The 24,295-nt window shown below is 48.6% G+C and overlaps 1 long non-coding RNA gene across 1 annotated transcript; it reads right to left on the bottom strand.

Moving 5' to 3' along the window:
- Nucleotides 1–705: 705 nt before the first annotated feature.
- On the bottom strand, nucleotides 706–24,295 carry LOC308181796. Its single transcript, XR_013941592.1, has 2 exons — nucleotides 16,024–24,295; nucleotides 706–9,552 (listed from the first exon to the last, which is right to left on the bottom strand). It is a non-coding gene; the product is annotated as an uncharacterized lncRNA (long non-coding RNA).

Below are 24,295 nucleotides of genomic sequence, written 5' to 3'. Positions count from 1 at the left end.
GTCTGACCATAACAGGCAATAAATTATATTTACTCCCTTCATTAAGTCTGTTTTTCCCATGACGGTAACTGGTGAGCGACATCCCTGTCCTCATATCAACCTTCAAGCCCTTTTGCCTTGTATTTTCTCCCTCGTATTTGGGGGGGGATTGAGAGCTCAGTGTGGTGGAGTTAAGCTGGCCAGCAGGGTGAAACCATCCCATCCCTCAATAAGGCTTTGAGGGATCTCATTGGGAATACAGTATATTACTTTAATCAGCCCTGATCAAGAAACCAGGGGTGGAGAAGCAGCACTAGGCCAACCAGAGAAATGGAGAGCCCTTCTCACAAGGAAGAGGCCAGAAGACCTCGGCTTTCACAGAGATAAAAGGACATGGTCTTGTTCTGTCTGGAGGCACTGCCTAAATAGCCAGGGGGTGGAAAAGCGACGTGGAATTGAAGGACACTCTTGCTACAAGGACACATTTGTATAAATTGGACATTAATAAATTTAGGCTAGAAACTAGCAGGTTCCTTATCAGCCACTTTGCCTTTAATGTATGTGAGAAATGTGAAGGGTGGTGGTTGTTTCACCCAGCTTTAGATGTTCAGAGGAAGGACGTCTGCATCTGGGAGCGGAGCACCTGGGGCTCTGTCTACAGTCCAGAGAGAGAAATGGGCTCCGGTAATTCCTCCAGTCTAATGCAGGCGCCCTGCCTAGGGAGAGCTGAAACCCTGCAAATGCTGATCCCTCGCAGCTGCCTCCAAAGGCAGGCAGGGCAACTCGCTGGGACGCAGAGACGCGCAAAAGAAGGGAGGTGAATCCAGGCCTGGTGTCTCACAGCAGGTGATGGAGGAAAAGCCCAGTCCATTAATCTGCCCCATGCTTTTTTCTGCTAAGCCCAGCTCTCTTTAGCCATATGCCAAGCAGGCAAACCTGCTGTGGATGTAACAAATATAAAATAACAGCTGCCAAATGACTGAAAATTAAGTTGCTGGGGAAAGATGGAAGTTGTAGCACCCTCCTGCCAGCAGAGCTTCTTCACATCATATCTCCCTTTTTCAGGGCACGTTCCCACTGCCAGCATCCCCCTCTGGATCTCCAAGCAATGGTACACATGCACAAGGCGCAAGAAAACAGCAGCACAAGCTCCTCTGTGCCCAACGCCCACTGCTGAGGTGTCCCTGGGAGACACCCCTGGTCCAGGACAAACATCACTTTGGAGGGGTAAGGCCAGAAGGACAAACCGAGTCCAAACATGGCCTGGTGATGCTGAGCAGAAAGAGGCGACCTTCTGTTGGCTTTTTAAGGAGAAAAAGGAAGGGCTCAGAGTAAGGACATAAAACCCTGAAGCATGCAGGATGTTAGCTCAGCAGACCTGTCTTCTTCCTAGCCAGAGAACTGGAAAAATTGCAGATTATCTGAGATGGGAAGCTTTCTTCCAAACTCTTGCAGGTGAATGGAAAAATCCCCCAAAGCTTTGCAGAGACTGTCGGGAACCCCACTGGGTACTGCCTGGTGCCAGGATGTGGCATGAACCCTCGCCTCCCTTTTCCTGGGCCCACGGTGACCAGTCGTCCCCAGAGAAGTGCCACATTGCACACAAGCAGGTGTCACCGAGCCACTTCATCCTGTGCGGAACGAGTTTACGGGCTTGATGCAATCTCCAGCGGGCGATCCATCTGTGGCAGCATTCCTGGGCACGGAGTCACCGGGTGCTCACACGAGGCCATTGGAAGAGGGCACTTGGCGTGGGTGAGCGCGCGTGTGCTGGGGATTGGAGCCTCGCGCACCCGTACACGGGCAGAAGGCTGCCAGGGAGGGTGTGCATGTGCCTGTGCTTCGCTCACACCTGCGAGCGGATGCATAACATCCTCCCTCTTTAGAGAAAGGCACTGGTTAGGAAGCCTCTGGATGACTTAGGGACAGGGTGTCTGGTCCAGCTCCATCCCCAGATACTTGGGTGACTCCAGAAGCATCGCTCGTGCTGCCTAACACAAGCACCGCATATAGAGAATGAGACAGGAACACACTTTCTTGCACGCTTCCCCCAAAACCCTTCTGCAGTCAACAATAGGAAATCAGAGGAAACTCCCATTTCATGAACTGAACAGCAGCCAAGAGGATTTTAAAGAGGTGGAAGACATTAACGTGGTCCCAATTTCAGAGCCAGTCATATTGCCTCATTCCTAATAATCTGAATTTGGTCCCTAATTCACGCAGCTCAGGCAGGATTCCCGAGGATGTTAGTGAAGCTGTACCCCCAGATACCACCACAGAGCTGAATCCAATCCATAAACTGTTTTCCTAGTTAAGTATAACAATCTTACTAACTGGCTTTGTTAATAACAGCCCACTTGGTGACCCCTCTGCAGATGGACAAAGCTGCCTGCAGAAGTTAGTTTACTGAGAGCAACACAAAACATCGGGCTAGGGCAGCAAATTTAACACCAGCTTGTGAGGCCAGCACATTAATTTTATGCCCATGCACTTGCCACCGTTTCATTCTGCACGATCATCAGGTCCCCAGATTTTTAGGAAGCTTGGTTCCCACTAAGGTTTTGAAGAAGTCGCTGCAATTCATCAGGTGCATTTTGAAAAACATGATGGGAGTTGCCAGGACCCAAGCTCTTTGGAAAACCTGGTCCCACCTTGAAAAACCAGCTCTGATCTCCTGAAAATCTGGTCCACACAAAGCAGCGATGGCTCTTCCCCTTGCAAGGCGCTCCATGGTGAAGCAGACTGTCTGGCCCCCTGCGTCTCCCTGCCAGAATTAAGCCTTCAAAGTTGATCTAAAAAAGTAATTTCTAGGCTGACAGATAAGGAGTGTGAAAATGCCACAGGGAATGATTGGCATATGCCTGGTGTCTCCACTGGAGCAAGGTGAGCTTTAATTACAGGCTGGCCTGGTGGCAGTACCTGTCAGATGACTCACTTCCATCACATCCCGCGAGGTTTCTCCTTTTCTCTCTCCCCTTGCACCTCTCTCCACTGGGCTCTTTCATCAGATGCTGGCTTGCTGGCTTCCTTACAAGCCTTGAGGCATTGAGTCACCTGTCATCAGGCAGGAACCTGGCGAAAAGCAGCTCCTGGTCCACCTGACACCGGTGGCATGCACCCATTGGGCTCCGCCGGTGGAAGAGTCCCTGCTGGGGACCACGGAGGAAACAACAGAGACTCAGGGAGGAAAATGAAAAAAAGGGGAAGGAGCCTGCAATCTTTACCAAAACAACTAGAGGGGCTTCTTGCTTGAAACAATTCAATACACAGGTCAAAAGAGAAAAAAACATACTTGGGGTTGGTGGGAAATCTCCAGGAAGCATCCTCATGTTGCCAGTTCATGGCTTCCTCCTTCTCTTTCTGCCTAAGAAGCACTGAAAATCACTGAGGCTTTGTGCAAGACTTGGTAGAGAACCTAATACTACTGCTTTTTTAAAAATTATTAATATATATATATTATTTTTTTTGCTCAAATTCTTCCTATTACAGCCCCTGGCTATGGCAATACGAGTTGGTATTTTAGGAAGGAAGAGAAGTTCCTGTCTTGAAAACAATCGCTACTTGTGCTATAAAGGGATGAAGCTCTTATTTCCTCATGGGGAGTTGCATGAAAGTGCATAGGGAAAAGGCTTAGATCTGCTTGGATAATCCTGCCCAGCCACCTCAAAGAAGTGGTTTAGGAATAAGCAGGGACTTCTATACATGCACAAAGAGAACAGCTGGGAGGAAATTCTGCTTAGGAGGTTGGGAAGAACAGGGATTTTGAGAACTGCCAAGCAGGAAGCAGAGTTAGGCCTTGCAGAGAAAAAATAGCAAGGAGATTCTGCAGGTATATCATGGATTTAAAAAAAAAAGAAAGAAAAAGAAAAAACACTCCAAGAAAAGTGGAATCACAGCACAAAGAAGAACAGAAGAGAATTCAGGTCTTACGCCTAGTAGAAGTCATTAAGTTACATCAGGAAAACATTAAACAAATTAATACTGTGAAGAAAAAATGTGAATGGATATATGGATATAGAAGCAATATTCAGTTTGCGACTCTTATTTCAGGAGGAGTAAAATCCATTAATGGAGGCAAACACTAGCCTACTATCAGAAGAATAATCCAAGACAGCATAAGAAATGGAAATTGGAACAAAAAGCGACAGGGGAAGATGGTGCCAGATTTACCAGAAAGCTTTGATAAAAATCACAAACTCTAGGCAAAGGAAATGCAGACAAGCTCTCATAGACCACAGTGAGTAGGGCAATAATTGCCACATGGCTTTGCACCAGCTGAGTCAAAGACGGGGATTAGCACAAGAATCCTACCATGGACCTGGAAGTGGCCAGAAGTGAGACAACAGGGAGTGGTGGGGAAGGAGTCTCGGGCTGAGGACTGGGCAGTGAGCTCCTCAGGAAGACATCTTGGGAGAAATCCTCTCTAATCTATCGTTATTAATGGCAAGGTTAAGAAAAAAAAAGTTGATGGCACCATGGCACGTATGGGAAGAGACAACTTGCCATCAGAGATGGGAGTTCAGACCAGGACACGTAAAGAGAAGGAGCACGGAGACGTGGTCATACAGGACAAAGCCAGACCAGCTTGGTTTTCTAACCTGAGTAAAGCAAAAGTCAAAGGAGGACATGCTACAAGGCAGATCAAAGTTTCAAAGAGTGAAGATGCTCAGAGAGAGAATTGTTTGATTTTGACAAGCTACGAGGTTAGACCAAAGAAGGGTGCAAGTCAAGGGAGCTTCTCTTGGCATGGAAGTTTCTGAAAAGAAATGGGGAAAGTCTCCATAACCCAGGATATTTTCAAGGGAGACTGAAAATGATGCAAAGGATCAGCCAGTTAAGAATGGCCCCGGTGTAGGAGAGAATGGTTTTTTTCCTTTCAACAGTTTCTCATTTTGCTAGTTATTCCATTTCATACATCAAAAAGATCAGCCTCAGTTAAACATTTCAAATTTGTTGAACGAAGGTCGCTTTCACTGAGCCAAAATTTTCTTTTCTGCAATTTTTTTTTTACAAGAGATTTTAGACTTTTTTTTTTAATTATTTTTCTAGGAGTATTATTCAGACAGCAAATTCAATTCCCGTGGAGATCCTCTCCAGGACACCGTTTGTTGTGCTAACAGACATCCCAGGAGAATTTTCCACCTTCAGAAAGGGAGAGGATTTTATCCTATTATCCTATTACTATCCTATTTTCCAGTTATAGGTGGGACTAATCCAGCATCTCAATAAGCTGGGAATGCCATGGTTTCCAGTCCTACCAGTGCCCCAGACGGAGTCAGACTTTTTTTTCCCTGTTCCAGCTGAGAGGTCTTCTTTTCTAGGTCGAACCATGGTTCTGTTGAAGCTCGCGGAATGTTTGCCACGGACCTCAGCAGCACTAGTTTGGCCAGCTATTTCTTTTGTTTTTCTCCTTCTTCTGAAGGGTCAAGAGTCAATGGGAAACAGATCCCCTTGGCACACAGCAAGGAACAAAAATTAGAAGCACATGTTTCCCGCTCCCAAAGAGGTACACATGGCACTGCTCCCTTCGAAGAGTTCGCCTCCTCTGTTCCTCCCAATGAAGGAATGGCAAATTCCTTTGAGACTGACCCTCCTTCGCACACTCCCATTGCTGTCCCCAATCTCCCTTTCCATCTGTCTTCCCTCTTGTCCCCAGACTGGAGCTTAAGGGCAGCTCAGCTTCAATTTATGTCCCCTAAGTGGCTAGCTCTTCTAGAAAGCTCACTCTTGGAGTCCAAGCACTTTAGAAGAAGCTGGCATTCCTCCTCGACAGCTGGGTTTGCAGGCTCCTAAGTGGGAACCGAGCCCTGGAAAACTTCTTGGTTGCGACTGCTAACTACTGGCACTGCTACTCACCCCCTAACTCATCTCCTACACTGCCAAATTGCAGACCAGTTTGTGGGTTTCTCCTACATCCATTGCCATGGAATTAAACAACCGTGCAAGCCTATGCACTGCAAAGTCATCCAGTCCCTGCACAATCTCCTTCCCACTACAGTTGACAGCAAAACATCTACTGTCATGGAAGAAGCAGAGCCAAGGCCAAAGCATCAGATCTAAATTGAGATTAATTAACATCTCTCCAGTGGCTGCTTTGTCCAAGACTAGGGAGACCCTGTGTGGAGACATGGAGCAGCACAAGCTCTGCAGGTCCATGTGGGTGGAGAGGAGAACCACAAGACTCACCTGCAAGCAACTGCCTGCTGAAGGATGCACTAGGGTTTTGCACAGCTGAAAGGAGCTGGCTGGAATTTTTGGTTTAAAACCTCTGGTTAAAAAAAAAGAAAAAATCTAAAAGTGGTTTCGGTTGAAATTTCTGTTTAAAATGTGACAAAACCAGAATTCGAACTCCTTAACTTTGACTTTTTCTTCCTGTTTCAACTTTATCACTAAAATTGTAGCAGACATGGGAAATGGAGGAAAGGGGGAACAGTAAAGAGACACTAGCTGCTGGTATTAAAATATTTGGCTTCATTTAAAAAAAATGGGTAAATTGCATTTTACTTATATATTTCAAACATTCTACACTTCTTGTGGAGAAGTGTCATTTTCAATAGACAATCAAAGCTAGCTTTGAGTGCAAGAAACATATCAAAGGCATCAAAAGTAAAACAAATTTTTTTCTCCATTCCACCAAAACTAAAATTTATGAAGGGGGAAAAAAAAAGAGGAGATTCTCAGATAATGTTATGATTTTTATTACGCCAGGAGTCAGAGGACTTTCAGCAAAGCCACCAAACATTGCCAGGATCTCTGGCAGCCCAGCGAGACGTAAAACCATGGAGAACTGGAGCAAACTTTGGTGCCATTTTATCACTGCAGCCCTGGAGCAACCGCTACAGGATCCCCCGGGAGGCAAATGCTTCACAGGCAATACTTTTCAAAGGCGTTATGCTTTCATGCTGCCTCCTGCCTGTCCCTTCAGAAGCTGCCTAAATGATTAAACCAGATTCCTGAAAAGGTGAGTCAGGCTCACAGGACCGCAGATGAATGTTATGGGGGAAGCACCATCATTTTTTCTCCTTTCGTGCCTCCACGCTGAAGAGCTTCAGTGCTGCTTTGGAGGTGAAGAGCACAACGCATCCAAAGGGGAAGCCTGCAGAAGCAGCAGGCGATGGGTCAGCACTCTGGCATCTCCTCACAGATTGCATTTAGGAATGCTTTAAGCCAACACAGTGACACAGATCACAAAGTACCTGACCTATTTCCCCTTAGGGCCATTGTCAGAATCGCCTAAGGAACCAATGGAGATGTTTAACCTGAATAGCTTTGGCAATACCCACCAAACACCTGATCTTAAGTGGGTCGCATCCTCAGCAGAAGTGGGAATAGGTCTGTATTAGGACCTTCAACCCCATTGCCCAGATGCCAGCACAAAATTCGGATTCCCATCGCAATAAATAAATCCCACCTGACAAACCAGGACACAACCAAGGAGAGCATCTCACTCAAAGCACTGACCCTGCATGAACCAAGAGGGGCAGGCAGCAGTTCCCCCAGCCAGTCCAGCCCTTATCTATGTTCCCAGGAGCAGGATTCAGCTCTTGAACCAGATTCAGTAAGATAGTGAGGAGGGGATGGGAAGTAGACAAGTGAAAGAAGGAAAGAGGTAATGTTTTTCATTTCCACTCATGTTGCTGAAGTGATAATCCTCTTTTGCAACAAGCAAAGCAGCCCAGGCACCATTCAAGTCTGCCAGTCCTATGCAGGCAGAAGTGGAAATTTTGATCTTCTTCCCCCTCATGACGATTTGTTCGAATATTGTGAGATTCAAAAACAAGTTAAGAGCATGCAGTGCTTGTGCTGGAACACCACTTCTGGTGCCTTCAGAAGTGGTGATTTTCCTCTGCAGTTGTCAGGAGCAGGAGCCTTTAACAAAAGCTGAGATTTTGATGTGTTCACCCAATTCCAAGAACTAGGACCTTTTTTAAAAAAAGAAAACAAGTACAACACAGTACAAATGTGATGAGAGAGCTAAAATCATGAAAGTTCGCAACGCTGGTGTTGAAAGAGGAGCCCTTTGTATGTTAATGATCTTTCCCCTTCTGTGCCCAACTGCTAAAGGGCGATTCAAGTGCTTCCAGTGCTGAGAAGATGGGAAATTAAACATGTCCAAGGACAGCCACATATTCTGGCACGTTGTTAAAACCTGCCCCACCCCGGGAGGCCACCACGAGGGAGCTGCATTGCTCCAAGCCTCCTTCCTCTCCTCTGTCTCAGAAGGAGAGGAAACAGCTACTTTGCAGCAGTTTCTAGGCAGCTGTGGCACCAGAAAGGTTCCCAGATGCTTACGAAGGAAAGGGTTTGGATTTCACATGGGCTGGGTACAAGAAGGACCCCAAAGCAACATCATACATGGAGACAACTTGCATGGAGACAACCATCACTTGTCCTGGATCTCTCCTGTTCACCAGTTAGGAAGAGGCTACACACCCCCACACCCTACCCTAGTTAGTCCTTGGGATTCGGAATTAGTCGTTTATGCTCTGTTTTGCTGCTCCGAAGCACCACAGCAGCAAAGCCCAGAGCATTTTGCTCAGGGTCAGAGCAGGCTGACATTTGGTCCCCACTACCAGCCCTGCTGACGATCTCACATCCTTGGAAACGGGGACATATTCAGCCACAAGGTCTTCCTTCAAACCCAGGCAGTTTCCAAGACAAGGATTGTCCCCACGGAGCTTCTCACTGACAGATCACCTACTTTTTCTCCTCCTCCTGTGGATTTTAGTGTCAAGCAAGACCAGACTCCCTCCACAACACATGAGCAACCTGCCTCGAGGACAGCCGGGAAGCCAGCGACCTGCATGTTATTGCCAGCTCCTCCACGTTGTGCAATCTTGTGCAAGACACTTCTTATTCCTCAGTGTCCTTTTCTGCACAAATACAGACACGTGGGGCTCCTCCACCTGCTCAGCACAGCCCAAGGAGCGGCTTGGCATGGTGGTGGCACCTCGAGATGCCTGGAGCCGAGAGCTTACAACTGCAAGCCTGGCTGCAGTGCCATCATCTCCAGTGAGCTGCTCCTCCTTACTCCGGTGTCATAAAAATTGCAGTCGTGCCCCATGATAAAATAACTAGGACTCCACACCCATGGGAGTTCCAGCAAGGCAGCACCATGGAAGCGCGGGCTTTGGGGACACCAGTGGTGCATTCCTTCCCTTTTCCCACCGCAGTCGTCGCAGGAGTGAGCACAAACGGTAGCTCCAAGCCTGCTTTTAATTTGCGCAGCAAGCCCAAGAACGAACCCCTTTCCTCTGGGCTTGTTTGGCAGAGCCCGTGCAGATCGCTGGGTGGTTTCTCCCCACCTCTGTAATTTCAGTGGGGACCAAACAGTCAAAACGAGACTCCAGGCTTTTCAAACCACAAGCCCTACAGTAAATAAGGGTTAAAGGCATTTCCAGGCATGTCTATCAATTTTCTGGTGACTGTTCTATCCTTGATGTGTTTTTTCTTTTTTTTTTCTTCCGTCAGACAAGCTCTCTGCCCAGCTTCATATGCACAAATAGGTCCCTGTGCAAATTCTTCCCCAGGCTTTCAGCATGAAGCTTTGCACACTTGAAGCATTCTGTTCAACTGGGAATAGGAAAAAGAAGAGGTGCCACCAGGTTGATTTTGAAGCAATAAGTGAATTTTGGTTGTGTTTTACTATGTTAGATTATTATAAGGAAACACCAGAGAACTGATCCCTTTCAGGGAATTTTCACATGCATTATTAGAACAGTGGAGCCTTGTCCAAGCATTATTGCTTGTTACAATACTGCCAGTATAATTTTGGCTTATTTGATGGTAGAGAGCAAGACTCCTTCCCCCTAACATCAAGCTATGTGCAGAAGCCACATCTGTTAAGTGCCTCAGCCATACAGAAGATCAGTGGCAAATCTGGAAATAAAACCCAGCAGTCCTGAGCCCTTGGGCTGTATCTTATCCATAGTACTTAGCTTTCTAAATGTTTATGTTAAATAAACTCTTTCTGGAATTATTCAACATAATAATTATTGGTAGATAATTGCCTGTAATATTATACAAGTAATAATCATCATAGATACAAAATCAGTTTTAAATAATGTCAGGTCATGACACCACCCAAGGAAAAAGCTTTCCTAGTTTACAAAGCACACGCTCTTGTGTCGAAGGCAGTCAGAGCCAGACCTTAATTACCTGCAGAACGCAGGTTTCTCTGCAAAATGCCCCAATGACATTGCAATGCTACACGCCACTGAGGACCCATTTTGCACCCCAATTGCATTCCCTGTGGCCCCTCTTCACATACAAAGGGTCACCCTGCGATGACAGCAGGAGAAAAGAGACCCCATGTTCAGCTCCCGGGGAACACCAGGACAACAGAGACACTGCAACGAGCTCCCTGATGTAAGTCCATCTGCATTTGAGTTTCTCAGCCTCCTAAGAGGGATATCCTCGTTTGGCCCTTTGGTGTGAGCCCTAACACCGAGCCCACCTCTTGAGCTGGGTGTTGGAAAGCTTCGCTTGGTCCTCTGTAAACCCTGGCTTGATTTAGCCTACAGGTAAACTCGTCACCACAGGACGCAAAATGACCAAAAAAACATGTACCAGAGCCAGTTCTTGCTACACTGCCTGTGTAGATTGCCATTTCTGAAGGCAGAAGGGGAAGAGAGGGATGAGTGACAGGCAAGAAGGGGAGAAACGAGCCTCTAATTAGATGCAAGACAAGTCTACACCACACAATGAGCCCCAAGCTAGCTCCAAGCAGGCTGGTACATCCACACAGCCCACACATGGAGGCATAAAATCCTTGTATTCAAGGTCAAACACCCCTTTCCCCAAAAATACGCAAAAACGAAGGGCCACGAGTGAATGCAGTCACCAGGGCCCTGACAGCACCAGAGGACCAGGGCTGGCTGAGCAGCTAGGCATGCTGCGTGGCACAGCACCATGCCAAGGCAGACAAGGGCTTCCAGCCCTGGGGGGCTTGAGATCCCTGCAGAAGGTCTTGGTCCATGGGATGCCAGCACAAGGCAAGGCAGGATGAATAAAGAACCAGCTGAACCCTCTTCAGTGCACCACCATGAATAAAATCCGATAAAGCTTACTGGAAAAGAAGCACTGATGCCCCACTTAGTGCTCCTGACAACCCAGAGGTCTCCCAAGGCTGCAGCTGGCAGTCAGAGGAGAGGATGCCCAAGGTGCCATCACAGTGCCCTCGCCACCAGGGGAAGCAGGCTGATGAGACACGGTCACGCCTGCAGATGCTGGGTTTGTGGGTGGTCCAACATGACCTCCCCTGGGATGAATAGCCCACTTGTTCTCAGATAAAGAAAAGAAACAAAGCAAAAGAGTGCAGAGAGGAGAAAGGGCTCCTTGTGACTGCCCGAGCAGTTCAAGGACACCCCATGCCATGCAGTGGGAGTCGTAGGCACCAGGTAGCAGGGAGAGGAGACCCCCATACAACAGCTCCTGACAAGGATGCTGTACCAAGCCAAGGGACATAGCAGAAAGCCTGGCTGGGAACTGAGGAGAGGCTCTTTGTCACGAGGAGTCGCCAAGTCCTATCACCAGAGACATGCAGGGCTCTCTGGGGAACGCTTTGATGCGAGCCGATGACCCTTGAAGAGCTGTGCACCGCCAGTACTGCTTGATTCAGCATGATATTTAATAAAGAGAACAGGGATCCCCCGAGACAAGCCCTGGACTTGCAAGCCAGGAGCAGTGATAGGGTGGCTGGCATTGCATACAGAGGCAGAAACAGCAGCTCAGCACCGATGGGTGCTCTGCAACCACTGCTCGCAGAAGGTTCAGCCACGAGACACTTTCCACGATGGGACCACCGCCGGGTGAGCAATGCCAGAAGGCGGCAGGCGAGGAGTCACCCAGCCCGAGCACGACTCCTGCCTGCAGAACCACAGGCAAGGCAGAGAGCTGAACAAACTCAGCTGCCCTTGCCCCGTCCTCCAGCCAAACACCGGACTAAGCACTTGGAGGCTCCAGGTGGCGAGGACAGAGCAGAAACCCAACCTGCAGAGGCACAAACCGCCAGGCAGCTCTCAAACCGGTGTGTCAGCACCGAGTAGAGCTCAAAAGGTGCTGCTGGAGCAAAGGCAGGCTCTGCTGCCCTGGTAGCCTTGGCAGGGCCCCTGGCTGACATCATGCTTCCAGCAGCGGGCAGAGCACCCAGCCCCGCTGTGCCCAAGGAGCGCGGTGCCCACGTGGCGCCGAGCTGCGTCAGCAGGAGCGTGTTGTGGCGTGAGACGACATTGCCGTGTCCGCCGTGACATCACCCGGGCCCACGGAGCAGGTCGTGCCACGAGGAATTACAACATCCCCACCGAAACCGGCCCAGAGCCAGGGTCACCCCACCGTCAGGAGCAGGGCAGCTCAAAGCACCCATCAGGATGGAGCCAGCATCGCCGGCCGCCTCTTTCCTAGGGGAATTACGTGTCTGCAGACGGACAACAGAGGTCACTGGTTCACTCCCACTAACCCTTCCCACCCGCTCCCAGTCCAATATTTCTTGCTCTTCCTTAAAATAAGCAGGGGCTCCCAGGGGCATGGCAGTGCTAGCAGTGGAAGCCAGGATGGAAGGAGGTAAGAGGTCCCTCTAACAACCTCCCCATGGACTGGAACATCCCCAAGGGTGGTTTGTAATGGCCTGCTGTGTTGGTGATGGGTTTGATTTATTTTTTTCATTGAAATACACATCCTTGCAGATAAACAGGTTGATAACACTTGCTGAGCACACTAGGGATGGAGAAAGTCTCATCCACAAGCTCAATAAAGCTGCGTTTAAAAAGAAAATAAAAGGGGTGTGTTGGGGGGAATCTCTGCTCTGTGAGATTTTCCATTGGGTTCTGAGCAAGGCAATTCAGCACATGGGAAACACCCTCAGGACACCGCTGGAGAGGCAGGGGTTGACCAAAAGAGCAGGAGAACTGCTACCACATCTGAACTGAGACTCCAGCACCCATGCCAGCCCCAAGGAAACTGTTCCTGCCTGTCCTCTGGCAGTGGACACATGGATAAGTCCGACAGCTCTGAAGCCACCAAACATTACAAATCCCCCTTTTTCTGCTGGGGACTTCCTTGACCTGTAGATCTTGGCCTTCGGGCAATAGAGGTCAGCACAGCGGGCACAGGGCTGGGAGCACGCGCTGTGTACCTGCAGCAAGGGGCCCCTCACCCAGGGAATCTCTACAGACCACAATATTTGCAGGCACAAAGCAGGGGACATCAGTGCATGAAGATGAATTTTGTGAGTAGGATACAGGAATCCCTTACTTTGGCTGATGATTTGCCATGAGGACCGGAGAAAACCTCACCAAGGGCACTTTGGGATACAGCACCAGGCAAAGACACTGCAGCACCTGACAGCAACAAGCCTCAGACCCATGGCTTCAAGTCCCTGAACAACACCAATTGCCCTTTCTGCGTCACCTCGCTGCTGCAGGCTGGAAAATGCTCCACAAACACCAGCAGAAGCAACTTCACAACCTGGATGGAGACAAACTGGTGCATTACCCTCTCAGCATGGGAGGGAGCATCACCAGGCAATGGTGAACAAACCTGTAAACTCAGAACAGGTGAGAAGGGCGCAACAAGGAGAATCTGTACCCTTCCCTCAAACAAGCAGTGATGCGTTTTTAAGTGGATTTAATGTGCTTGGGAAGGGCTGACACAGCCACGGTCTAGACAAGACATCATCTCAGAGCACACTGGTGTATCAGGCAGCTTTAGGGACACACCACAACCCTCTAGCCACACTACAAAAATTTAGATATTGCAGCAACCTTAAGCAAATACATAAAGAGAACAACCAGGAAGACGAGCCAAAGTTTTGAACTGAGCCCTCCTAACACTCAGGATCTGCAGGAGGGAAGAACCAAGCAGGAAACCTGCCCTGTTCTTCTCCATGGAGGAGAGAGGAATGCTAAGTTTATCCTTCCACATTATTAAGCATATAGAAGCTACGTAACTGATAAAACACAACCGACGGGACATTGATGCCAGTAGAATTCCTAGGCCCCAGCTGAGGGCTCGTACTGGTATGACACTGGGTAGAACTTAGCATCTAAGTAGGGCAGAAAAAAGTCATTCCTGCTTTATAGATGGAGAGCCGAGGCTCTGAGACAGGAGCACGAGGCCACAACGCTTTCCCAAAACAAACCCTGGCATTGCAGAAATTCACTCTCAGCATCCAGGGCTGCGTGCTGGCAGCTGGGCTGCTGGTGCCAGCCCCAGCCTTGCCCACCACCAAGCTTTTGTCTGGGGCTGTGTGGGTACCTGGGGGCCAGGGGGGTGTTGCCATCACAAGGAAGGTGTAGCTGAAACTTGGGTTACTGAGCTAGGGAAATATTTACATGGTCAGACTTTCCAAAACTCCTAGGCCAGGACTGTCATCGAGGAAGAAGGTACGCATTGGGATTGCCCACTTTATGGGCAATTAATGCCAATAAAATACAGTACTTCTAGGTTAATAATCTGTTTTGACTCCTAGCCTTCCAAGGAGGCCTTGACAGAAAAATCAATATACAACCCCAGCATTAAAGAAAAATGAAGATATTCACTCATTATCACCCTACAGACTTCCAGCATAAAACAGCACAGGGATCTCCTCCCTGCAACATAAACCTCCAGCTGGGAAGTGTCCTTTAGACCCAGGAAGCAGAGGAAAGAGGACTGGGTCCCTACTTATCCCTGGCTTCCCATTAAAGATCCCCCACCCAACAGCTGCTCCCACACCAACCATCGCCCCAGCACGGGGCAAAAGCGAGACGCGAGCACCACCTGGATATTTGTGCAGCAGGAAAGGAGCAAACCAAAGGCAGGCAAGCAAGGAGTTAAGAAACAGATCAGTGCCTGTCATCAACAACCCTGGATGCGCCCCAAGTCTCCGGTGTTGGTACCTGGGCGCCTACCTCTGTCTCTGGGGTGGAGTCCTCCTAACCACAGGGCAGCCTCGCCTGCATTCCTGCTCCCTGAGTGACAGCTCGGGAGCAGCTCGCTCCAGCCTGAGCCTTGGCAGGAAAAAAAGATGCCTCCTGCAGGGCCAAGTCAGACTCGCCCTGGAAATCTCCTTACTTAGTAGAAACAGGTTAAGGAGCCAAGGGCTTGGCACTGGCGGGTGTTTTGCTGGAGATGTTTAGGAGCGCGTTGAAATTGCCAGCTTGCATCTCCTCAGATGTCTGAGCAATATCCTAGCACAGAATTAGGCAGGTAATAAGGGCTTGAAAGCTGGAACGACCGCAGCTGGATTAAGATATAGGCACTGTAGGCCTTTGCTCAGTTCCCTGGCTCACGGAGCCTTCGGATGACATCAGTCTTAGCTTTCGCTTAGCAAAAGCGTTTCTGGCACTGTTTGCCAAGAAAAGCTGGGAGGCAAATGGTGAGAGCCGCTGCTCCAGCGACACTTGCCCAAGTTCAAAGACAGGTCCAGCTGAGGGAACAGCAGCAGTCGCTACTGCTGGAGCCAGGAAAAAGACTCACGGGCACAGGTCCCCGATCCCCTTGTTATGAAAGTGGCTTGGCTGGCAAGGGCACCAGAACAGCTCCTGCCACCACGTGGAGGCACCACGCTGGTGGGTGGAAGCTCTGGGGCAACCACAGGCAGTCTCAAGGGTACCAGATGGTTTCCATCAGCCCTGGGAATGACCAGAGGTGAACAGGGCTGGACCCACCTGCTGGTACCCGTCCAGGTCTCTGCCCTCGCCTTTCATCTGCTCGTTCATCGAAACCATGAGGCTGGCTCTGAACCACCTCCCCAGCAAAGCCGGGAAGCCTCCCACCTCCAGCCCTCTCTGGTCCAGAGAAGAGGGAGGGCTCAGCTACTGGGTTTACAGCCTACAAACCAGTTGAGCACACGCAGACAGATTTTTAGACAACCTCTACAATCACACAACTGCCTGCTGCTCATCCCCATGGAGCTGAGCGAGGATGCTGGTGGTTCCCAGCCCCAGCCTGCCCGCTGGCACTTCCCCAGCAGTTCTAGCACTGCTCTGCTTGCTTTTTAATCAAATCTTGTCCAGCAAAACCCACTTTTCCACCCAAATAAGTCCAAGAGGAGCTTTATCTCACCTGTCTCAGCTGTCTGTTGTGCAGGTTCCATTCCCTGACAGAAGCCTGGCTTGAGCAGCATCATCGTGCCCAGATAAACCCAAGGAGTCAAGGTTCAGGTCATGCTCCCCGCAGAAAAGCTCCAAGTAAGCAGATCCCTGCAGCACCGTGCTCTGCCCTCAAGCACCAGCACCCCCCATCCATCCCAGCTGCCAGTCCATCAGGGCAGCTTGTTAATCCTCACCAGCCCATGTGAAGCTCGCAGATGACATTAAGGGGTCCCAATTGAAAAACCACTGGTTTAAGGGTATGGATGGATGCTGACACACGATCTTGTTAGTGCAGCTTAATGAGTTACTGATCATCAGCCAGGCCATGGTAGCTCAGTTCATTAAAATGCAAACTAGGAACAACTGCAGTAATTTGATCACTTGTGATCTTCCACACATTGCCTTAAACATGTTTTGATTCAGTTTCCTCCATAAGTAATGCAGTGAAACTGCTGCCAGTTTTCACAAAGTGCTTTGATTTATACATATGAGGAGCATAAGTTCAGAGCATATTTCCTCTTCCTGCCTTTTGACTTTCTTATCTATTTAAGCTTGTACAATATTCACAGTCAGAACTGAATGACAAAAGGAGCTCCTAATCTGGTTGGTCCTTCCAGCCTTATCTTTTTCATAACTGCTTCAGTCCCAAAAATTGTTTCTTCTTTGTCTCAGCACAACAGCAGCTGAAGAATCTCCAGAGAATGCAGACCTCATCCATGAAGCAGGAGTTTAATTCAAAACTTTCCACTCATCCCCATCAGAGCCACATACCTAGAGCACCAAGTTCTTTGACTGCGTGGCACTATAACTCTGCTAACTCCAGCAGCATCAGTCTTCCTTGACCACCATCCATCACAAAGGGGATGCTGGGGAGGAACAAGAGCATCCCAGGGGCTGAGGATGGGCACAGCAGGGTACTGGCAGCAGGGGTTATCAGCAGTACTGAGCAAGGCAAAGCAATCACTCGGGTCCCAGGTCTGCCCAGGAGAAGCAGGAAACAGAGACAAACCCACAAGGTAGCTTTAAGGAGTCCAACAAGGTAATGGGTTATTTCTGGCATAGGAAACAGAACTTGTTACACACACATCTACAGCACTAGCTCAGAGTCCAGGGCCTGAGCTTAAATAGATTTCCTGGGCCTGTGGGCAGATGGAGAGGGTGGAGACCCCAGCTGAAGCTGCCTGGGGTCATTAAGGTCTGCGTGTGCCCTGACAGCAGGCTTTCTAGATAAGGTGAACGTTTCTGCAGTTGAGCTCTTTCACGCTTGTTGGAGCCACTCGCTCACAGGAGTGAAGAGGATTCCGAGGCAATTCAGCTTCCCACCTCCTCGATTCTCTCTGACCAAATTCCCATTATCGTTCAAACAACACGCGCAAGAAACTCCAAAGGCCTGCTCACAACGTTCATAGAAGCGGTTCCTGGCATTTATAAGGCACAGCCCTGACGTACACCATGCAAACCCTCCATGTTCCCAAGGCAAGTTTGAAGATATTCTTAATCCAAGCAGCCTGAGTTGTGACTGGCAAGGACACCAATGTGCTTCAGTCCTGGTTCAAGCAACGTGGTCCTGGCCTTGGGGATGCTCAACCCTGGCCCTGTAGGTGGACAAGGACCCCATCAGACCTGTAAGGATGTGTCTGGTGCAGGAGCTTTCAGCAAACCATGCTCTCTCATCACATCAGGCTTGTTTGCTCTGCCTACATCCACCAAGAAATTAAGGAAGAAATAGCCCTTGAAAGTGCTAAAGACTGTCTGCAATCCGATGTGGCTTCGTGAGGATTTCCAAGAGATGAAAACAGTGAAACGTAGCCTCCTGGGATCCCAGGCAGGAAAGTGGCTCTGGGACTGCCCTGCTGGTTTGAGGTCCGGATCTCAGAGAAGACCTTCTCCCTCGGACTGTGATAAATGACCTCCCTGGTACGTTCTCTGCCATAGAAAAGTGCCACGGTCCTCTCTGGAAGGAGCTGCCCTTGGCTGGCAGCCACCTTCTGACCCCGCAGCGTCCTCTGCTCTAGCCCAGCACGGATGGGGAAATCTTCCGTTTGCCTTGGTCTTGCACAAAGCAGCACAAACGGCTTTCACCACCCTGCCCGAACAGCGTGACCCTCCCTCCAACAGCGGACCAAATTGCTGTCTTAATTTTATCTCAGTGCTGCACCCCTGACAGATGGAGAGAATCAGAGCTTAAATTGCTGGTTCCATCCTTTGCCAGCGAAGGCAGAGATGCGTATTCCCCTCTGGCTTCCCTTCACTTTTCAGACCTCAGTTCATTCATGTTTAGGGAAAACACTTTGCCAAAGGGACTCACAGGGGCTATAGAGTAGTTTTATCCAATTACTTTTTAACTACACCTGTGATTCCCAGTGAGGTCTGGACACTGTCAAGGAGAGCAAGGCTGGCTTTGTGTTCATAAATTAAATCATTTGCTGGGAAGCAACCCAAGGAGCACAGGCTTTTTCCTTTTATGCCTCTATCTCCCATTCCAGATCAATGTGGACATTACAAGAAAAATGGAAACATTCCAAAACAAAATTTCACCCCCAAATCTGTTTCTGTTGAATCATGTCAAGACCTGATGTTACAAGAAGAGTACAGCACAACCATATATATATATATTTTTCTGATTTAATGGAAAACAGTGATACTAAAAATGAATAAATAAATAGTCTTCCTAAGGGGAATGAAGGCAAGAAACCCTCAGAATTTCTAACAGAATGGAATAAAAAGGTAAACTGATTTTTCCCTAACAATGTGTTTTGTTCTGAAATAGTTTGAGGATGATATTGGGCTCTTCCGGGTACTCAGACACTGTACCAGTAATAAGGTCTCTAAGAGGTCTCTAGACTAGAGTAACAAAGCAATACATGTGGGAAAAAGCAATCTAAACCATGCCTACACAGTGCTGAAGTCAGAACTGGTAGATACAGATCAGGCAAGAGATCCTGGAGGCATCACTGGCAGGTCTCTGAAACCATTATTTCAGTGTCCGGTGGCAGCCAAGAGAGCTGACAGAACTGGGGATCTCCAGGCAGGGTACCGAGGGCAACACAGAGGGTGCTGTTTTGCTGCTGTATAAAACCATGATGTGCTCCTGTTTGTAGCGCCACGTGTCACTCTGGCCTCACGTCCCACGATGTGGAGTTACAGGAAGTCCAGAGAAGGGCAACCAGCACGACCAAGGGCATGGAAAACTGCCTTACATGAAGAGATTTCCTCGGAACCGAAACATTTTTCAAGCCATCAGTGGAAAAACATCTCTCATTTTTTGACCAAAAAGTAGTTCCAGTGGCAGCCTCTCTGGGTTGAGGCAATGTCACAGCAACTGGGACATTACCTGAGGAAGAAGGCGCTAATTTCACCTCATCTTCTTGTGCAACTGAGGGTGGCTGCTTGGGAGACGCCGGGCTGGAGCGACACGGGGAAGGCTGGGCTGCACACCCGTGATCGAAGTGCAGGTCAGATCCTCAGCTGGGAGCACGTTTTTATTTGCTTGGCTGGTTTCGCTTACTTTGCTTCTTTGTTGTGCACATCACCCTGGAAGGGCACAGCGAGTGCGTGATCTGCTGCTGAATCATAGCAGAGGCTTATGAGTCCAAGGGCTGATGAGTCTACGCTAAGGGAAAGGCTACTGCATCTTATGTCACTTCTGGCAGCAGGGAAAAAGAGGACACAAGGTGCCAAACATCAGTGCCCTGGTTAAGTCCATTTGCAAAGGGTGCCATGAGAACACAAGAGGGCAGGAGAAAAATCAGACCCGCGGATGAAATCTGGGCTCTTCTGAAGTAACTGGCAAAAACCTGGAGCCTCTGGTGTGGTGATACCTGACAAGTACCACCCAAAACCTGTGTATGAAAGAGCCAAATACACTAAAGGGTAAGACAGTGGCTGAGGCAAGAAGTTATTCAGTTACTCAGGTGATGTATGTAAAGACGCTGTCTGCACACAGCTCAGTGCAGCAGAAGATAGCAAATATCTAGAGCATACCTCCTTTTTTTTCCTTTTTCTTTTTTTTTTCTTTTCTTTTTTTTACCAACTGGAGGATCAGCATTAGTTGTGCCTCCTCTGAAAATTTCATAGCTTTGAAGCAAAAGGCAGACACGTGTTATGAGTCCCCCACATGTTCCACCCTCCCCAGAACTGCTGGTCCCTCTGCTCCCTGCTCTTGCAGTTCTCCAGCAGCATTACCCAAACCTTGACTTTAGAAATTCAGATGCTTCTCTGTCTCTGTAAGATCTTTTTGTCTTGCTGCAACCCACAGGGGTTTTTGTTTGTTTGTTTGTTTGTTTCAGGCTCTCCTAAAAAGAAAGAATTGCCTGACACTGTGCCACCAGGAAACAGAAGTGGACAGGAGGTCCTGGGGAGGCTAGCAGGCTCAGCGCAGTTTTACTGTGCTCTCCAATGCAATACAAAACAGTATTATTAATCAGACCAATAATAAGGAAAAGGATGACATCGCATCATGGATATTCGGTGGGCAAGACACAAATGTGTTGATGAAGTCTGCTAGGGAGATTAGCGAAGGCAGAAATGGCATTTCAGAGCCTAATTCCCATCTACAAGCCCTTAAATCCACTTGTGTATTTGAAAAACCTTTTTGAGTAGCTGCAGGCTGGACATGTCTAGATTTACGGCAGATTTAATCTCAAAGTGGTCACGAAATTCCAGCCTGAATTGCTGAAACTTACCAGTTTTGTAATTTGGGCAGAAACATCTGAGAGGGGATTTGGGGATGCTGGGGGTCAGCCTCCTTATATCCACTGAGATTATTGCTGTGCGAGATATTAAGCAGATGATGGACTTGGACCAGAATGAATGTCTCTTTTTTCCCTTGTTCCACCTCTATTTCTGTTTTTAAAACAACGCTGCGTGGTGGTTTGTAACGCTGCAAGCTCCAAGTTCATCTGTCCAGCGGGAAGGAGAGGCGCTGAGCCCTACACAAAGGGGGAGGCCAGTCCTACAGGTTGCCATCTGGCTCCAGTTCTCCCTACAAGCAAGACAGGTGAAGGCTGGTTATAACTGACCCCAATTCCTCAAATAGCCCCAATTGCCGAGGAGATGGCTAAATAGCAGTCTCCAAAACGGCTCAGAACGGACCCAGGTGTCCTGGTGCCCTATGGCCCGGGACAGAAACCTTTTAGCACCCCTGTCTCCCCTCCAAAGAGCTGCGACAGTGCCTTGCTTCAGAGAGTATCTGTCAGCCCAAGAAGTTTAAAAGCTCTGGATCAAATTCTTAATTACCCTGGACGGACACAATAGAGGCTGTCAGCACACAGCAACTCATAGGCTGGCATTGTCAAAGGGACCGGAGTGTTAAAATACCGCTCAGCTTTGCCAGAGAAAGTTGACTACTGGGGAGGGGGATAGTATTGGTCTGTTTTTTTCCTTTATAGAAAGGTTAAAACCAGGTCAAACTTCATAAGTGCCATTTCAAAGGGGACCTGGGCATTGGTAGGAGGCAAAAAGTTTCATCTAAAATGCTTTTTTCCTCTTTTTTTTTTTTCCACAAATAATTGCAAATTCCAGTCAATCACAAGGTTTTATGGTAATTCTAGGTGATCACTTTGGTCAGAACAATAATTTAAGAATGAAAATATTTCATTTATGATACTAGAGCTTTTTTTTCCCATCCCAACTCAGGTGTGATTAAAGGATTGATTTTGAAATTGGAAATGAGGTACTCCTCAAAATCTTCATTTTTGACAGAGAAGTCTCACTTGGTACCATTTTATTTATTTATTTTTTATTTTAGTCTCTCTGAAATTTCACTTTGGGTCAACCCAAATCAATCAAAAGAAAAGTCCTTGATCTGCCAAAGAGTGAAAATATCAGTCGTGTGCAAAGCCCTAATTACGGGCAGTGTCTCCACACTGGCTCATCCTTCTCCGCATCACATATTCTGTGTCTCTAAACCCAAACCTTTAAAATGCCCCTGTACCTAACCTGGAACTGGATTCGTCTCTCAGCCCTGTTGACAGTTCCGAGCTGTGCCACCTGTGTCAGTTACAGGGTATGAATTTTTCACCTGTATAGTCATGTGCGTTTAATCACTAGCATGGTTATCATTACACCAGTGTAAACACACCTTAACCAACCTGGCCTATTCACCTCCCTTTGCCAGAATAATTAAGGCAGCAGAAAGCATCTTTTCGTGACTAGGAGTGTACCCGCAGTCACCTGGTTCCACTGTTTGACTCCAGTGACAGTGAAATATGTTTCAAGGGCACTCCTTAGCATGCTCTTTACTTTTTTTATCTCTTTTTTTTTTTTTTTTCCACGTTTTGCTGGAGCTGCAGGGAACGTGGAGGAGCGTGCCTGTGACAAGCTTGCTTGCTTTGATTTTTACCCAGCAGAGCATCCATCAACCCTCAAGGCCCACAGGCTTCCATATTGTCTTCTTATCCAAGTCTCCTGCTTGACGCCCATATGCATTAGGGCGCATACAGCACCGGGGAAGCGGGGCAGTCTGTCCCTGTAACCCCAGGTCTCATCCGCTGCATGGCTGCGTGCTGCCACTGGCACCCAACTGCAACCCCAAGTGGCAACTCCTCCTCTTCCTTGGCAATTCCCCTTCAAATGGCAATTTCTCATCTTCCTCGGCAATTCCCCTTCAAATGGCAATTCCTCCTCAAATGGCAATTCCTCCTCTTCCTTGACAATTCCTCCTCAAATGGCAATTCTTTCTCAGATGGCAATTCCTCCTCTTCCTTGGCGATTCCTCCTCAAACGGCAATTCCTCCTCTTCCTTGGCGATTCCTCCTCAAACGGCAATTCCTCCTCTTCCTTGGCAATTCCTCCTCAAACGGCAATTCCTCCTCTTCCCCTTCCTTGGTCAGGCCCCCCAGCCCTGCCTGGCACGGCTCCGTGGGACATCCATCAGCTGGTGTCAGCCTCGATGTGTGTCTCAGCCTTGCCCTCTTACCCCTCAGCTGATGTCAGGGAGAGGTTGGCCCGTTGGGCAGCCAAAGATCTGTCACCGGCCGTGCCAGAACTAACAACAAAGACAAATGGGCCCATCACAGTAAATGGCTCTTAATGGGCTGCAGGAGGCAATTGGTCCGCGGTGCTGGCTGGGCACCATATGTGAATTCTTCACTAATCACTCCAAATTGGTCCAATTTGTTCGAGAGCTGTGTAGGGACTTGTGCACTAGCAGCCATAGAGTTTTAGCATGAGCAGAGGATGGAAATAATTTTACACTTGTGTGGATGCTTCCTGGGGCTCCAGCAAAAATGGGAAGGGGGGGAAAGCAGCAGCAAAGAGGAAGCAGGAGCTTTCGGTTGTATGGCTGGGGCTTTTCATCATTTTTTACTTAATGCTCCTTGTCTGGGGGAGGGAAACGAGACAAGGATCTAAAGAGATTGGAAGTGAATGAATGAGACAGTGAGGTTCCAGGTGATGGCTAATAATAGCCGTGATCTAGCATTGGAAACGCAGCATGCTTTGCTGCTCAGAGACACTGCCCATGAAAGCTCTGCGTCAAATGGAGCTGGGACAACTGTGAAGGGGGAGCTGTAACCGGGAATACTGGGAGAAATGAACTTTTAGGTAAAACTCTTGGGCACAAGGATATCTGTGAGAAATCGGTGCTAGGACAGCGACGCACAGGGCAGATTTTTGTGACTTCTTGAAATCGTACCACGAATCTCATGCTGTCTCTGAAAGCCCCAGCTCCTGGAGACACTTGCTGAAAAAATTTCTGTTCCTGGCATCTCCAAAGCTTGGAGATGAGACTTATGCATGCTGAGAAGACAAAAAGAACCCCAAAAAGTGGATTTGCAAAAGATTCTGTCCCTGTGGAAAGAAAGAAAGGATTTATAGGTTTCTGAATGCCTGATACTGAGACAGTAGCACGAGAAATTTGGGTTGAAATTCCCATCTGTGTCAGGGTGGTGCAGTGAGCCCGGGACAAACGCAGAGGCCCCATCTGTGTTAGCATCCCCTTCTGCAAGACATGGAAATCAAAATCCCCCAGTTTGGATGGAAAGGAGATGTTGTTCACCTGCGGGGGTCTCCTGCACGCCTCAGGACCACGGCTGCTCCCCAACGCACCCATCTGCCCCAGCCGGGAGATTAAGTCACACCTGCAGTCTGAATGGCACTAGGAAGATAACAACCAGCTTCCTGCACCCTTTATTCTAAAATAAGCTACTTAACCCCCCTTGTAAAGCCTGCACTCCTGCCCCCTTCCCCAGCCCCTCTGTGACCATCGCAGCGGTCACACCCGCTATAGAAAAGGAGCATTG

This window comes from Anser brachyrhynchus (genome assembly GCF_964034855.1).
Source record: "Anser brachyrhynchus genome assembly, chromosome: 22".
NCBI classification, from domain to species: Eukaryota; Metazoa; Chordata; class Aves; order Anseriformes; family Anatidae; genus Anser; species Anser brachyrhynchus.
Note: the sequence above shows the minus strand (reverse complement) of the source record. Positions and strands in the feature narration are given on the sequence as shown.